A 17,632-nucleotide genomic window follows, 5' to 3' on the forward strand; every position below is an offset into this window, starting at 1 on the left:
GGATGTGAGGGCTGTGAATGGAGTCCTGGCTCAGTCCTCTCCCCCTTCAGTCTACACGGAAAGCCTGGGACATCCTGTGATGTTCTGGACAGTGGTATGATCTGAGTGTGCCCTACAACTCCCATGTTGAAACCTAAACAAGGTGAGGGGATTACGAGGGGTGGGGCTTGAGGTGGTTAGGTCACAGGGAAGAGGCCCTGGGTGGGATCAGGGCCTTTATAAAAGAGGCCTGAAGGACCCTGTTTGACCCTTCTGGCCTCTGCCATGTGAGGACAGAGTGAGAAGGGGCCGTGCTGGAAGCAGAGAGTAGCCCTCACCAGACACTGAATCCACCACGGCCTGATCTGGGACTTCCCAGGCTCCAGAACTGTGAGCAGTAAGCTTATGCAATTTATAAGTGACCCCAGCCTAAGGCATTTTGTTACAGCAGCAGGAATAGACTAAGACCTCCAGATATCCATGCAGCTCCCTATCACCTCTTCAAGTCTTTGCTCAAACATCACCTAAGCACTTTGCTTGAAATCCCAACACACCCTCCTTCCATTCTCTCTCCTTTATCTCTCAGGCCCCTCTCCCCATCTGACCTTTACTTATTTATTATCTGTCTCCACCCATTAGCAGGTAGGCTCCATAAAGTCAGTGAGATTTGTTTTGATTCCCTCTCTCCTTTAGTATCTAGCACACAGTAGGTTCTAAATAAATATATAGTGAATGAATGAATAAATGAGTGGCCTCACCTCCGTCTCTGCAGAATAAGGACAATTCAGTTTGCTGCTAACTCAGGGCATATCTTTCTACCTGGCAGGCCCGGGCCATCAAAATCACTGGGTCCTAGAAAGGTTATCTGGGGCCTTCAACAACTTCAGACACGGCCCCTGAAATCTAGGGGCTGCAGCCTCCCTGTGGGTGGGGATCTCAGACACAGTTGGCCACCCAGGGCTCTCGCATAGATCTGGAGAGGGATGCAGAGTCTGGGCAGCCCGCCTGGAGTGTGGATGGAATTTATGGCACCAAAGAGTCTCTGAGTTTTAAGGTCTTGAATAGCAACCCACGGACTTTGGCGAGGGCAGATGCAAAAAAACTCCCCAAAACAACAACAACAACAAAAACCCCAAAGTCAAACCCAAGCCTTCAGGAAACAATCTGGGGAGAGCTGGAGGTGGGGCATGAAATGGACAAAACACATGGGCCACAGCCTGAAGAAACAGCGTGGACAAGGGCCAGCCCAACCAGATAGGTCGGTTCAGAATGCTGCTTGAGAAGAAGCAGAAACTGCAGAATGTGGGCTTTCTTCGAGGCTACACCCCTTGCTGGTCCCAGGGCAAGGAAAATATAGAGGATAGAAGAGAAAGGGCCACAAGGAGTAGAAAGGAGCCAGGCCAGTCGTGCAGTTAGCCCTGCCTTAGGTGCTATGGCTTGACATGCTCCTGCCCCCTTGGGGTTTCTGGTTTGTTCATAAAGGAGGGGTTTCAACAGGCAGACTCTCTTTAGAAGGGCTGGCTGGGCTTTCCCTGGTTGCCAGTTGCATGACTTTGTAGGCTGTCATCAAATGGCAGGAACCAGGATGGATGTTGATTGTTGTTCAGTGCACAGCTTAGATAGCTGAATGTGGCAACCTCACTTCTCCTTCCTTTATAGACATCATCACTCCCTTAAGAGCTGTTGAGTCTTAAATTTGGGAAGGGCCCTCAGAAAATTATTCTGGGTAATTGGGGAGCTGGATTTGGTTTCTAGACTGTGTAACATCTAGAAGGCTGCTTGGCTTGGCCCATCTTTGCTCATTCAAAGTTTCCTCCGAGGCAAAGAGGAAAAGACTCCTTCTCTGCAGGTCCCAAATGTGCCTTCTGTCTGCTGACCCTTGTGCTATGACAGGAGTTCTTCCCTGGGGTCCTGGGGCCAGGGCTTTGCTCCCACTGAAAAGGTTCCTGCCAATGATACCACCACATTTCCCATCTCCATGGCAGTATGCAGCAGGGCAGAGCTGGTGGACAGGTGTGTGGGGTTCCAGAGTAACCCTGGACCCCAAGGCCCCAGCTCCAGGGACTGCCTGATAGGCGCAGGCCGGCTCTTCCACCTGGACCTTTCGGGCTGCCCTATTAATAGACCGGCTGCAAGGGCTGCCTCTTCCCGGGTTTCCATTTCACTTGCACTAGATCTGGCTGTCCCTGTGGGGACAGCTTCCTTGCAAAACAAACAGCAGAATCAATATTTCCTTCACCAGGGGAGGTATAGGGTCTGCAGACAGCAGGCCAGGCCCTCCTCCATTCCGGCTGGCCAGGCCCACGCCCAGGAAAGGGGCACAGAGGTCACGGGGTCCTTCCAGGCCTCCACCCAGCAATTTGATTATATGAGACCAGCAGACCTTCACTGTGCACCTTCAACACGTCAGAGCCGGCAGGCGGCAGGAGAGAAGGAGGGATAGGATGCTTCCTGGGCCTCGGGGAAAACACGTGTAGCCAGCGACAGACGAAAACCCGGGGCTGCAGGATGATGTGTAAGTGGGACAGTCGGGGCGAGGCCAGGAGGGCCAGAGGCTGAGAATGTGGATCTCCAGGCACAACCCTCTCGTTCACCAGGCCTGGCCGGCGTTCCCAGTGAGGGGCATCCCCACCCAGGGCCTGGTGCGGGCTCCTGGCCAGCACAATTTTTCTTTGCTTCTTCTCTGGTCTCCAATCCACCTGGCAGTCCAGCCTGGAACAAGCTCAGCCTTAAGTCTCAGTGCAGAAAAAGTCCCGGGGGAGCTAGTTAAAAATGCAAATCCAGGCTGCAGCCCTGGAGACTGGGAATCAATAAGCCCTGGTGAGAGAGGCCATGTCTGGGAACCTGCTTGTGAGGCAAGCACCTTAGGGGCTTAGGAAGCAGGAGTTCCCTGACCACAGGCTAAGAAGCACGACTCTGGATGTGGGTCCCTGGGGCAGAGGCCAGGACAGCCCAGAAGAACTACTGTCTTGGTGTGAAGGGAAAAAAACCACACACAGAAAGGAAAAGGCTCCTCTGTATCTGCAGTGTGCATCTCCAAGGCCCAGGTCCCACGGGGAGGCCAGGGCAGGCCCAGGGAGGTGGGAGGCACCGTGGGAACTGAGGGGGATGAGGAGGTGTCTGTTGCCAGCTCCCAAGTTGGGGGGGGTGGGTCCTTTCCCACTGGGCAAAGGAGAAGTCAGGGCCTCATTCAGCCTCTTACCAATTCTGCCTCCTTCCTGAAGTCCACTTGGTATTCACCGTTACCCCAGGTTAGCGGTGGCGGGCCACAGGGAGCAGATCCTGCCACCGCCCACGGGGCACATAAGGGAATCCTCAGAACATTCTAGAGGTGCATGGGCAAGCCCAAAGTGCACAGCGGGGACCAGGCCTTCCGGAACTGCAGTGGTCACTGCGGCATTGGTGGGATGGCTGGGCCACCAGGGGACGCGGAGGACAGAGGGTGGGTGGGAGCCCATTTTAGACAACCTCCCACAGAGAAATCCAATAAAGACATGTAACGCAGGCTGTTCCTTCTGGAGCCCCCGAATTGTCAGTCACTGGAAACAAAACCACTTTCCCTGCGCACGCGTCAGGATTCCGGCAGGAGCAGGGATAAGGACTCGGCTGACTTTAGACCCCGAACACGGAGCAGCTTAGCCGGCATGTTTTAGGATAATAAAGGAATCTAATGGAGAAGTGGCTCTTCCCTCCCCCAGAGCTCCGATTAAACCCTGGAACATGGGTGGCACGTACACCGTGGAGGACACAGCACAGTTAGAATTCTGCCAGCAAACATTCTAAAATATTCATGAAACATGGGACCAGGCCTGACTGTTAACACTGTAATGGTTCCCTCCAATGGAGTGACAAATGGGCGCCAAGCACTGTCATCTGTCCCTTTGATCTTTCCAGGTCCCGCCAGGGAGCAGGAGGCGGGGCAGGGAGGCTGCAGGGGGGGCCGGGGCTGCGTTCCCCCGGTGGCTTCTGTCTCCATGTAAGAGGGCGCGAGAACGCGAATCTGTTCAGACTCTAAGGCAGAATCATTGATTCTCCAAGTCTTCCTCCATCAAAAGTGATTAGTGGGGGGCCCGGGGGTGGGGTGGGGGGAGTCCACTCCGCCCCGCTAACCGGCTTTGTGAACGCAGCATTGTTACGTACACAAATCTCTACAAACGGCACGGGCAGAAAGCAAAAAAAGGTCTAAAAAAATAGTAAATTGGCCTTCAAAAGAAAAATAAGGAGGAAAAGAATAAAATGAACTCCTGGCATCCTCGGTGAGCAGTGTCCTCGGAGCTCCTCCACGTGCCGAGAAGAAGGCACGGGGCAAAAATTGCTGCAATTTAACCGGGCGTCTAATTAAAAGGAGGAACTCGAAAGGCCTTTTCTTCCTGCTCTGGGTTTTGCTTCTTTCTGTGCAGGGATCAAAAGTACGGCAGTGTGAGGACGGAGCTACCCACCAAAACAACAAGAAGTAGCGTAGCTGTTACTGATTCAGTGGCTTTTGTACCCTTCTGCGGGACAGCTGTGGCCGAGGCTTGCTGGGTGACAGCTGCTGTGGTAGGCGCTGGGGTCACAGAGACGCTGGCAGTGCTGGGTCCACAGAGGCTCAGACAACTAAGCCCAGCATCCTGGGTGCTGAGAGAGAGGACTACCCCTTGGGCGAAGGCTGCGGGACACCGAGGGGACAGATATCCCAAGCACAGGGTGCTTTTCTCTCCCACCACATTGACAAAATGGACATCCACTTATCCTTTTAAAAAGCCATGCTTTTAAGGACTTGGAGGATAGGGAGTGACTGCTTAATGGGTACAGAATTTCCTTTGGGGGTGACGAAATGTTCTGGAACTGGGTAGTGGTGACGGTCGCACAATCTCATGAATGTTCTAAAATGCACTAAACTGTACGTTTAAAACAGTGCATTTTATGTGAAGTACAGTCTACCACAATTCTTTTCTTTTTTTTTTTTTAGTGAGAGTTTCCTCAACATCAAGGGTTCTACAACATTTCTTGAGCCCTGGGTGGGGGTCCCCTAGAGGTAAGCCTTCCTGGAGGCTGGCCGCCCACTTGGATTCTGCATGGTCCTGGCTCCCCGATGAACTTCAATTGGAGACAAAGTCCATCAGGCCACATTCCAGCTGTCCCCTCCAAAGGTCACCAGGAATGGCTCGCAACAGCCTATTCCCCCGGGCTTTGCCTGGTCTAATATTAAACTCTTTCCTGTGGCAGAGCCACTGAAATGCCACCCCTTCTTGCTATTGCTTTGAAGTTCATTTCTGACAGGGTGGCTGGTGGGCTTGGCATTGTCTCCTTCCTGTCACCCCTCGAAGCCTCCCGAAACCTTCCTCTTGCTTCCAGTTACATATGGGTCCCTCTTCTTGGTGAGGGAGTTCACCAAGCCAAAAATCTGGGGAGGCTGGCAGGGGTAGGGGCGGGGGTGGGGAGACTGGAAAGCAGAAAGGGAGGAGGTGGAAATAGAAAGAGCTTTCCTAGGATCGGGCAGAGACCCAAAGCCCGATCCCTCCCTTGGATTTGAACTTAGCCACCCAGGCTTGAACTCCTCATCTGAGCCTCCCCCTTCCTGGGACTGTGCGAATGTTTAGCTTCACCTCTGCGCAGCCGTGCAGCCGGCCGTCCATCTGTTAACATGCTGGCCAGACCGGGGCTTGGTGGCACAGAAGTGACCCAGAAGTAGGTATAATCCTCTCTTCTAAATGTGCTTAATACCATCGATAATCTTGTCACATAAATCTCCCGGTTAGCAGTGAGCTGCAGCTATCACCGCCAGACTCCAAGAATCTTTCAGTAACGGATTCCACCTCCTGTCATCTCTCTCCTTTCTTATACCGATTTCAGCTGCCATGTTGCAGAACTCTCGGGAGAACCGCCCTGACCTCCACAGGTCACCTCCCCAAGCAGCCACTTGCCCGTTAGAAGGATCCAGCCCGTTCCTTCTTTCCTCCCTTTAGTCTCCGCTGAGGGCTTGCTCAGCGTCCTCTGGGCGTGTGTCCCCCTCAACGTGGCTTCCTTGATGGGGCCTGGTACCACAGACAACGTCTGCTGCTTAATCTCCTTGTTTCCCAGGCTGAGTGTAACTTTAGACCAAAGCTGCTGCCTTCTGACTTTGCCCTCCTTGGTGATCCCTGCCACCCTGCCTCTGTGCTCAGAGTAAACCTGAGGACGCCCTCTAGCATGGCCAGTTTAGGGTGACAATGTAGCCAAAGGCCACATGGGGCTCAAACTGTTCACATATTCCTCCAAAGAAATGAAATCCAAGTGGTTAAATCATTTCCAGGATGTAAATGACCAGCATGATCTTGGGCAGGGCCAGTGCTTTCCAAGTGTAGCTGTCCCTACACCCTGTGTTCCTACATTCTAAACCCCAGAGGGCAAACCCGGGAGGGGGTGTCTTTCTCCAGGGGAACGGTACACAGCGTTGCTACCAGTCCTCGAGTGCTCAAAGAGTAAATATCCTTTGAGCAGTGCTGAGGCCTGCCCCAGAATGGGGCTGGGCTGCAGCAGCAGCAGCTGGGTAAACAAGTGGGCGGCAGGCTAATTTCATGCCCAGCCTCCAGGGAGCGCTGGGGAAAAACAGCGCAGACCTGGAAGGCCGACAGAGTTGGCCTGGGATCCCTGGGCTTCTGAAATAGGCTCCAAGGCCCTGCTGACATTTGGGTACAGTTTCCTGTTGGCGGGTGTGTGGGTGTGCTGAGGCCTTCTGCCCGCAGAGGAGGCCCTGCCCTGGACCACAGGAGTTGTTCTGGTAACTCTGAAATGACCTGCTGCAAATGAGCCCGCCAAGCACAGTCCTGGAGGAGGAAGAGTGACCGAGTCCATGGATGGGACACATCTTCCCTCTTTCAGCTCCAATGAGACAGAGAAGAGCACAGATGGCAGCCAAGAGAATTTTCTTCTGAATGAATGACGGTGAGAAGAGGGGCGGGGCCAGTGCAGAGAGCTTTTGTTGGGCCTGTGTGGTGTTTTGATTTAAGGAATTTCTTGAGATATGAAAAATTGTGGTATATATGAGAAATAAGAACTGTAATGTGAAAAAAGTACATGTATCAAGATATGAATTGGCATGAACATACTTTATATATAAAGCTATGAAAAATTGTGCTCTATATGTGTAATAAGAATTGTAATGCATTCTGCTGTCATGTATTTAAAAATATAAAATCAATTAAAAAAAAAAGAAATTTCCTTCCTGGTTCTTAGAGTTCCCTCGAGGGTCTTCTTTGAGGGGAAAAACCAGTAGAGAACATCCTCCTCATCTTCTTCCTCCAGCAAAACAAGAGGACCACAGTGGGCTCCCTTTAAATGAGGGCGTGCGGAGGGTCTCTGTGGTCGCCAAGCATGGAGATGATGCCCCTTCGTGTTCTGAGGGGACAGGTGTGCCCCTGTGACCAGAGGTACAAAACCAAGGTGTTGTCCAGGTGGCGTTTCTCCAAAGTCCTTTCGGAACAATCCTCCCCTGCCTCTGGCAGCTTCTGGTGCCACTCTCTCCTTGGCTTATGGCACCACCCAGTCCCTGACTCTTCACGTGTACTCTTCTTGGTGTGTCTATGGAACTCTGTCACCTTTCTCTAATAAAGACCCTCACCCCACCCTAGGCCCCATCCCAACTCAGGACAATTTCATCTCCAGCGTTATCTTAATTATATCTATCAAGACCCTATTTCCAAACGAGGTCATATTTAGAGATCCCAGGTGGATGTATATGGCCAGGGTGGGGTTTGTATGTGTGTGTGTTGGGGGGGCGGGTTACTATTATCCTACCACATGGAGAGTACCCCCAGAGTAAAACCCTGCCGCCTCATTGACTGGAATGTGCAATGGTTTCGATGTGCAGTGTCACCCAAAAGCTCATGTGTGTAGACAATGCAAGACGGTTTAGAGGTGAAATGATTGGGTTATGAGAGCTTTACCCTAATCAGTGCACTGATCCGATGACAGGGATTAACAGGGTGAGACTGTAGGCAGGTGGGGTGTGGCTGGAGGAGGCGGGTCACTGGGCTGTGCCTTTGGGGGTATACATTCTGTCCCTGGTGAGTCAAGCCTAGTCTCTCTCTGCTTCCTGGTGGCTATTCTGCACCTTCTGCCCTGATGTTCTGCCTCACCTCAGACATAAAGCAAAACAATTGTCATCTGAGTAATAAGTAAAAACCAAGAGCTCTGGAACTGTGAGCCCCAAGTAAACTTTTCCTCCTCTAAAATTGTTCTTGGGTCTTTTGGTCCCAGCAGTGAAAAATTTAACTAAAACAGAATGTTTCAAAGAAGAGTGATTCCTGTGGAAGTGGCCTATTCTAAAACATAGCTTGAATTCCTACCTGGGGGGCATGGGGGAGCTGGGAAACCTCCCAAGTTCCTGGGCCAGTCAAGGGCCGGGTTGGAGCACAGAGCCTAGACCATCCATTGTGCCTTCAGTCTACAGACCAGGTGACTGGCATCCTGATTCCCCCGTGAGGCAGGAAATGCAGGCCAATCCTCAAAGCACCCCCTCTTCCCCTTCACGCCATCTCCCTGAGCTATAGGGACCTTGGGCCCTCTCACCACCACCCCACTCCTGGCAAAGTGCTGGAGCTTAGAAATGTTAAATAACAATAATAATAATAACACATCTGAACGTGACGCTTTAATAGGCCATCTGTCATTTTCCTACTTTATTTCTGAGCTTTTAAGAACGGTGCCCTTCCTGCACAAAACATCAGGGTGCATTTGTATTAAAAAATGAAACTAATTAAAATGTTTGAAAACCATAAACCACCCCACCATAAAACAGCGGCAGCCCTATTTTTCCAGTCTAAAAAGATTTTTCTTCCTTGTTTTGTGGCCTGCTCCGACCGGCAAGCTCCTGGTGAAGGAGGCACTGGAGGCAGAGGCTGGAGCAAGTGAGCTCCCGCTGAGCGAGGCTCTGGTTCCTTTGCCCTGGCCTGGCACCAGGGCAGCAGCCAGAGGGCTGGAGGAGGCTGGAGGAGGCTGGAGGAGGGTGAAGGACACGCTTCCCTGAAGGTAATCAGGACTCAACCTACTTAGGAGCATTTTAAAGTTGGAGCTCAGAAGGCAAGTACTGGCGCTAGGAAGCAGCCCCACGGGTGTGCTGGCACCACAGAGCAGCCCTACACGTGTGGGCCCAGCATGAGGCACATGCACAGCCACTGCCCAGGTCTGGGTGTGTATCCTTCATCATCAACAGGGTCACAGAATCGCAACCCAAACCAGAGGGGACTTTCTAAATCAACAAAGTATGAATATTCGTTGAATGACTAAATAAAAGAGAACCCAGACTCTGCAAGGTGGTGGAGAGAGGGGTGTGCGCAGGGTGGTGGGGACTAGAAGGAAGGACCAGCCATGCGCCCTAAAAGGCCAGAGCTGATGCTGGCAGGGCCACAATGCAGGAGGTGTCTGACACCCGGGGAAGAAACCAGAGTTGTCATTGCTCAAATGCTTATGCCTTCTGTTTTCTAAGATATGAGTCCACATCAAAACTTGTATTTCATATACTGTTGCCACCAACACCAGAGCTTATTGAGCTCTTACTGTTTGCCCAATACTGCACTAGATTCCGCCCCCCCCCCGAATTTCCTTAATTCATATTTAACTCCCGTGAGATAGTATTGTTGCTGTCCCCATTTTACAGATAAGGAAAATGAAGCCACAGAATGCCAAGGATGTAAACCCCAGGTGCCTGTTTTGAAGGCCTGTGTTCTTTCCAAGCCATGTTCTGCCTTGCACAGTACCCCAGGGCCACACACCTGCTCCAGCTGGACTCACCTGTGTCAGACTGGGTGTGGCCAGAATGCAGGACAAGAGGGGGCGGGAGGGCAGAAGTGAGAGATAAGGTCCGTGGAGGTGGGATCACCAAGGGCCTTGAGTCACTCCATCTTCAGGGCAAATATGGAATGACCTATATGTTTATTTTTTAAAATAATTGTTTTGAAGTCAGAGAGTGAGCAGATTGTTGGGTGTGGGGGGGGGAAACCTGGGCAGGGAGGCTGTCTCTGTTCCTAGGTGAGATACAATGGGGGCCTGGACTGTGGCAGAAGGAGAAATGGAGGGAAAAAGGATTGACTCCAGAAACACCTGCAGGTGGACCTTGGATACAGACGGGCCGTGAGGAGGATGTGAGGGAGAGGGAAGAGTCCAGGTGGGCGGCATCTTCTGGTGGGCACAGCTGGTGGCCTGGCCCCTGAGCCGGGCATGCAGGGTGAGCAGCAGGTTTGGGGCTGAGGCTACAGAGCTTGGTTCTGGCCTTTCGCATTGCAAGCGCCCGGCGGATATATAAGGGCAGACGTCCAGGGAAGAGAATTGGGAGCTAGAGGCGTGGACTTGGAAGGAATGATTCTGAGTTCAGATCTCATTTCCTGCCACTTAGGAGCTAGAGTTTGAGCGACCTTCTCCAAAGTACACGGGGACTCACTTTCCTCATGTGTAAATGGGGACAATGTCGGCTCACCACATGGAGTTGTTGAAAGAACTCAGACAAAATGTGTAAAGCTCTTGGCACAGTGCCTGGTCCTCCATAAATGGTTTACAAAACAAAACAAGAAAAGGACAATAAAAACACAACTATAACCACAGCCGCCAATAAACAGAATGTGGGTCGGAGCCCAGGACTATTCAGGGCTTGGGCTCTGGGTTTGGGATCGAGAGATGGAGTAGGTGATTTCTCATTTCATGCAAGCGTAGCTAGTGCTTTGCAAAACGCCTTACTTTGGGATTCCTTTAATCAGTGAGGTGCTACATGCATTTCAATATACATCTAATTTGTTTGTAGACAGTTGACTACTGTCACTGAGATGCCGCACGGAGAACAAGAGGCAGCCACAGAGCTGCTCTGAAATGAGAATACACCACCGTGGCAAAGCGGATTGTGATTTTCAACAGCGCACAGCTAGTTTTTAGTGGATTTCCATGACTACACCTTCTACCCACAATTCAATTTGATAATTCAACACATATTTACTGAACATATAACAGGCAAGTGTGAGGTGCTAGCAGTTTAAAACCTAAGAAGACAAGGTCTTTTGTCTCAAGGGCCACATTCCAGGGAGAAGACAGACAAGTAGAGAGAAGAAGGCCACGCGATGAAGGTCATGGTCAAAGTAACAACAGATCACGCTCCCGGAGTACATCCTAGATGTCACGTGTCACTGTAAGTGCTTTGCATTGTTAATTCATCTAATCTCCTCCATGACTGAATGAAATACATGGCATTATTATCCCATTTTATAGAAGAGGGGGTAAGTAACTTGGTAGAGATCACACAGCTAGAAAGTGGAAGAGTCAGAATTCAAATCTGGGTCGTCCGATTAGTCTGGGCTCCTAGTCCCATCACTGCGCCGGCAAAGGAGTATGCTAAGTACTCCTGAGTCTGGTGTGCACTCAGTACCCAGCTGGGATGGGTTAATGTGGCCGACTAGCCGACTGATGGTTTCACCCTGCATGTGAAGAAACTTCTGCCTGCCTCTCCAACCCCAGTGGCCTCTTGTCTTGTCGCCCTCAGGCATGCCATCGGACAGAAGTCAATGGGAAATCCTGAACAGACACAGCCAAGTGACAAGGGAGAAGCGTGCCAATTACCAATGACCAGTTCCTTCAGAGCGGTCCCTGAAGTTGGCCCTGGTCACAGGAGCATTTCTTCAGCTTGCAGAGTCCTTAGAGGGGCAGGGTCAGATATGGAGGGGATTCTGAACGGTCAAAGCCAGAGACAGGAGGTGGGTTGCCCTGTTCTGCCTGAACCTGCAGGATGGGCGGTTACTCAGTGCTTCTTCCCCTGCTTTCCTTTCAGATTTTCCTTGCGGGCAGCCATTCCTTTGCTCCAAGCCGAGTTCTTGAATTTGTAACAGGAGACAGGACCTGGCTCCAGCCAGGAAACTCTGTTTGTCTTTTGCAGGGGCCATGTGGTGACGACAGTGTCTGCACTACAGGAAGGAACCACAGCAGGCCATCCTGTGAGTCCTCCATCCTGCAGCCTAGAGGAGCTCAACACCCAGCACCAGGTGACAGAGCCCTTCAGGACAGGACATTAGGGCTGAGAAGCCCAGCTGAAGCTGAGTGTCATCTAGCCAGGGCTCTTGTGCCAGGGACAGGCTGCTGTGCTTGATCCTGGGTTTGCTGGTGCTCAAGTCTTTGCCCCCCAGGGGATCAGAGGTGAGTGGTGCAAGCAGTGCTGGGAAGGCTGCTGCCACCCGGTGGTGCCACCAGAGCCTGCCTGGGCTCCAGCTGTGAAGTGAGGTTCCAGGGGTGGGAGGTGAGGGACACAGAATAGCTAGACTTGGGAAGGTTTTGCAAGAAAATCACAGTCTAGTGTTGATGTGGCAGTTACTGATTTCGGCAGGAGGAAGCATAATGCTTGTGGAGCCTCCAGACCTGCCAGGTGCGGACCTTCCCCTGGCCACGTCAGGTCTACAGGGCCCATGAGTCCGGTGAGCGGACTGCTGCAATCTCAAAAATGGATAATCCCAAACCCTGAGCACCAGCTTCTCCCTCAATTATTTACAAGGAACACGATGTGGTACAAAGAAATCTAATTCATAATGTCTCTTTAATGCCTTTGTAACACAATATTCACAATATTCCCTTCTAATCTCAGCAGATGACAAGTTGCCACTATTGAATTCCCATTAATATGAATTATTGGTACAATATATTTTGCCCAATATCATCTCCTCAGCCTAATATTGTGAGGGGATAAAATCACACCCTCAGCATATTTCTGATGGAAGAGGTAGTGGTGGCACAGGAGTGGGTCCTCTGCCAGGTGCTCCTGACTGGAGTCAGGGGTCCTAGGGTGGTGGGCAGGATCCCTGGACCACAGTGTGTCTTCCTCCATTGCTTTCTCAGAATCTGACCGGACTCCAAAGCAAAGGCAGTCTCCAGCCCAAACTAGGCAGGCCTCATCCTCCACATTTCCAGCATCACCCTGAAGAGGTCCCAAGCCCAACTCCAGAGCTAGACAGCCCTTTGCTGGATGTCGTGTCACCTCCTGGGGATTATATGAGGATGAAGTGGGTTAGCAGGTAAAAATATTTAGAACTGGGGCTGCCTCTTGCTGAGCATTCAGTAAGCACTAGTTTCAGTGATGACGAGAGCCATGATGCTGGTGGCAAACCCGCAGACATCTAGGATCCTGGCTGGATGGCAGTCCTAACTTGTTGGCTATGATGGCTGCTGAGGGCATGGGGTTCCCAGGCTCCCGTGGCAGGGAGACCCACAGTTCTAGCTTCAGAGTTCCCGGGGGGGGGGGGGGGCTGGTGCACACAGCCCAGCTCTTGGGGGTGTTAAAGAAATGACCACAGACACAGTCCCCAGTGGCCTCAGCATTCACCAGAACCCTCCTGCTCAGGGCTGAGCTTCTCACTGTGTTTGGCAGGACCAAGGGCCTAGGTGGCCTAGTGCCTTGTGGAGCTGCTGTCACAAGGGGAGGGACAAATGGCAGAGCCTTTCTCCGCCGTCTGCTACCTAAGGAGTTCTGTTGGGGCTTCCTCCCTCAGCGACACGAATCCCACAGGTACCCAGAGTGCTTTCCTGGGACAGGGCCATTCGTCACTTTCCCCCACATTCCCATCAAGCACATGTTGGTCCGTGTGAAGTGCCATTATTTGGCTGGCCTCCGTTCTTGCTCCTGTGACTGGCACTGCCTTTTCTTTTAACAGGAATTTTCTTGATGTGTCAACTCTCCTTGAATTTACACAGATATTCCTTCTCTTTCTTTCCATAGCAGAGCATTTATTTTTAAATTTATGTTTGATTTCTATTTTTTTTCACCATGGTAAAATATACAGAGCCTATAAGTCTGCCATTTTCACCATTTTTAAGCGTACAAGTCGGTGGCATGCATTACATTCAACGTGTCGTGTGCCCATCGCTTCTATTTCCAAGGCTGGTTCATCACGCCAAACAGAAACTCTACCCATTAAGCAATAAGTTCCCATGGCTGCCCCAGCCTCTGGTAGTCTCGAATCTCCAGTCCGTCTCCATGGGTCAGGGCAGTTATGGCTACAGAGCACTCCTGCTTCATGCTTCACAAGACCCAGGACAGCGGGCATTCTCACGTCCAGCTGATAGGTCAAGGACATGAGTCTGAGAGGACTTATGTGTTCACCCTTCAGGTGGCTCAGCAGGTGTGGTGTGCAAATGGGCCCTGAACCCCAATCTCCAGTTTGCCACCCTAAGTAACCTCTTCAAATAAGGCCTCCACCTCGCAGGAAACCCAGGAAGACATGCCCCTAGGAAGGGGGTGTGTGGACATAAAAGCCAGAACCACAGTGCTCCTTCTTCCAGCTGCCCCCAAGCAGTGCAGCGCTCACAGGGGAGATGGCAGGAAACGGGAGGAGTTCTGACCTGACACCCCCACTTCCCAGTGCAGGCGTCAACCCACTGAGAATGGCTCAGAGACAAACAAGAGGGAGCTGCTCCCTGGAGATGGGTGGGTCCAAGCCACCCTGGCAATATCTGTGGTAAGTTTGGGTCACTTAGGCTGCCCTTGGGACGGAACCAGGTCAAAGCAGGTGAAAGCAGCTGCTAAAGCTCAGTGGTCAGCCCTGCACTGTGTCTTGGAGCAAAAGAAGAGGCCCTCAAGAAGAAGAGGGGTTGAGGCCCCAGCTCAGCGCTCCCAGGCATCCTGCACCTGAGCAGTGTCTGTACCGCTCCACAAAGGTTGTCTTTTAAGGAAAAAAGTTATCGGCCAGGAGACCTGTAGCCGGTATCTAGGAGGTGGGGGTGGGACCATGTCCTATCACATCTTTTTTTTTAAAAAAATAATTATTTATTAATTAATAAATAATTATAATCTCCTGTACAGGATGCACAGGAGAGATGTTGGAATGAGATGGACATCATCACCCTAGGTATATGTGTGACGGCACATAGGGCGCGATGCTACATCACAACCAGAGAAATGAAAAGTTGTGCTGCGATTGTGTACCACGCACCTTTTGGTTCTCACATGTGCGGTTGTTTCACACTGCTGATGGGTGTGGGGAAGCCTGTAACTGTGCCCTTAGGTGATGTCAACAGCATGGGGGGGTGGCTATTGAAAGTTTGTTCATTGCTCATTCAATAGGTTTTCCCCAGGACTGTTCTGGACTAGGTCTTCACAGAGCTATATACCCCTGGGTGCTGGAACAAGAATGCCCAGGGGTGCAGCCAACCCTGCTGGGTGGTTCTGGGTAAGGTACTGCATCTCATCTTTCAAGCAAGGGGAGTAAAAATAATGGCACCAGGGGTTCAAGAAGGGAGTGTTGACAAGGTGCTTTGTGATGACTGCATGTGCACCTTAAATAAAATCAACGCAAGCAAAAAGCTGCAGAGATGCTCATAGGCAAGTTGGAGAAAAATCTGGAGAAAATGCAGATCTTTGAAGGATAAGTTTGTGATACCAAGACCCCAAATGCTATGGGAAGGGGTCTAGGGCCTAAATATATCAAAGGCTTTGGTGATATAAAATCTGTCCTGCCAACCTCACGTGTTGTTATCTAGACCCAGGTCCCAACAGTGAGCCCAACGGGGCTCCACTCAGGCTCACCCTGTGGGCTCTGTCTCCGTCATCCTCACCCCGGGCAGCCCCAGCAATGCCTCACTTGGCAGCTCTCCACCTGTTCCCTCAGTCGCAGGCAGGTAAAGATGACGTCAAAAGCATCCATCTTCCCTAACCCAACAGAAGCAGCTAAGTGAATAACGAAATATTCATCTGAACGAAATCATTCATTCTGTCCTCAAACAGGTACGGAGAACCTCTGTAAGCTGGGCATCACTTGGTGCTTATTCATATGGAATTCACTGCCTAGTAAGGAGACAAACGAATAATTGTTTAACATAGTTTTCATAGTAGAGACATAAATGGAAGTGTTATTGGAATAAGAGAAATAATAGCAAAGAAAAATTTTTCCCACCAAAGATCAGGTAATGTTTGGGCTGTCAAGTGTTGGGTGAATAGGATTTTTTTTTTTCCCTGGATAGATGAGAAAGGGAATGCAAATATTAGGAAAAGGGAGTAGTGAGTACAAAGGCCCCGGGGCCTGAGAGGTCCTCACATGTTTGGGGAATTGTGGCTTGACCAGGGTGCGAACGGGGGTGAAGCTCCCCAGTGAACTCGTGGCTCAGGTCCACACAGGGATGGGGGACAGAAACAGAGGCCTGGGAGCTGGTAGATACTTGAACAGAAAAGGAGTTCCAAGAGGAAGGAAGAGGGAGAGAATGGACCTGGGCAGATAGCCAGCAACACCTACCATAGGCATGAAGGTGGCTTCATAGGCCTGGCCCATTCTCTAGCTCTGCTCCCCCACTGAGAGCTCAACTCACCTCCCCAGGCCTACCCTGTACCAACTGCCAGCGGAGGGCTGCTTCTGACTCACAGCAGGGATTCTTTAACTAGTACGTCAAGAATCTGGATCATGTTCAATGTCAGTCTGGCCCTGAGTTGGCTTAATCTGGAAAAAAAGGTGACTCTGTGCTTAGAGGGTCCCCACGTACTGCCAGAGAAGCTTCTCTGGAGTCATCTCAAGACAGATGCTGTTCTAGGACTGCAGGGATGACCACGGAGACATCAGGGGAGCTGCCCAGGGCTGGCCATGGACTGGGAGATCTGGAAAGTCCACTCTTGACCAAGGAAGGACCCCTCTGGAGTGGGAGGTGCCGGCCCACTCATCACAGTCAGTGGGAAATGGAGCCTACCGGTGGCTCTCTGAGGACAAAAGAGGGTAGGAGTAGGGGACAGCAAATTTAACCTGAGACACTTGAGCATCAGGAGCAGGTCTAGATGGCCAACAGGAGGGTATTCCTAAGGGCTTGTGGCAGACAGCAGCCAACAGTTCGGCCACTGGCCAGCACCTGCACCTTGCTCCTTCCCCAGTGCCCTTTGCACGGTGCTAGAGGGGTGTGAGGTATTCAGCCACCTTCTCCTGGGAAAGCAGGAATTCTCCTCCCATCAACAGACAGGTGCGCAGCAGCAGTCTCTGAGTGAGTACAGATGTGCTGCCCCCACGCTTTGCTGAGTTCTCAGGGCTCTTTATTTACCAGAGAAAAATGGGGTTTCTGGCTGATGGGTTCTAGAGAGGCAAATTCACAGCATGCATCAACACAGATGCATCAACATGCATCTCAACTGGTTGAGACTACAGCCCAAGTAGCACATGGAATTCTCCTAAACCCTTTCTTTTATGGCAGCGAATGGAGTGGTGAAACCAATCGGTAATCTGCTACACTCTATCAGCTCCTCTTGGCAAGGACTTCTGCAGTGTCCCTTGGTGGCATGTGCCTTGGGAGAGAGGGCTCAGGCCAGTGAGATGGAGTGAGTGGAACAGGGACGGGTCAGTCTGGGTTTGAATGACATTCCCCTTGCTGGCATGAAGCCAACTCCATGGGATTGATGGTAACAAATAGTGAGGTGCATGAAGTTTTTCTATTTTGGTGTTTATTTCCCCAAGTTATTTTTAGCACAACAGCTAGTTCCCCTAACAAATGGGTTGGGTTCTGCAAGTTCATTTGTAATTTGGCTGTTTAGATTTTGGAGTCTACTTTCCGTATAAAAAACAACGTTATAAATGGTGATGAGATTTCCAGACTAGTTCTCCAAAGCCTCTTTAACCCATAATGTAGCTAAAACACTGTCCTTCTACAATGAAAAAAAATTGTTTAATTTCAACATGAGTAATTAAATGAAATAGAGAAA

The 17,632-nt window shown here is 51.1% G+C and overlaps 1 protein-coding gene and 1 long non-coding RNA gene across 3 annotated transcripts in view; one reads left to right on the forward strand and one right to left on the reverse strand.

The window, feature by feature from the left end:
• Klhl29 (kelch like family member 29) overlaps positions 1 to 17,632 on the reverse strand; it is a 203,656-nt gene that overhangs the window by 103,351 nt on the left and 82,673 nt on the right. The gene's annotated exons all lie outside the window — the stretch shown is intronic.
• LOC125617239 lies at positions 10,460 to 12,619 on the forward strand. The gene is made up of 3 exons (XR_007348168.1): positions 10,460 to 11,113; positions 11,465 to 11,675; positions 11,855 to 12,619. It is a non-coding gene; the product is annotated as an uncharacterized LOC125617239 (long non-coding RNA).

The sequence above is a fragment of the Marmota marmota genome, unplaced genomic scaffold, assembly GCF_001458135.2.
Source record: "Marmota marmota marmota unplaced genomic scaffold, marMar, whole genome shotgun sequence".
NCBI lineage: Eukaryota > Metazoa > Chordata > Mammalia > Rodentia > Sciuridae > Marmota > Marmota marmota.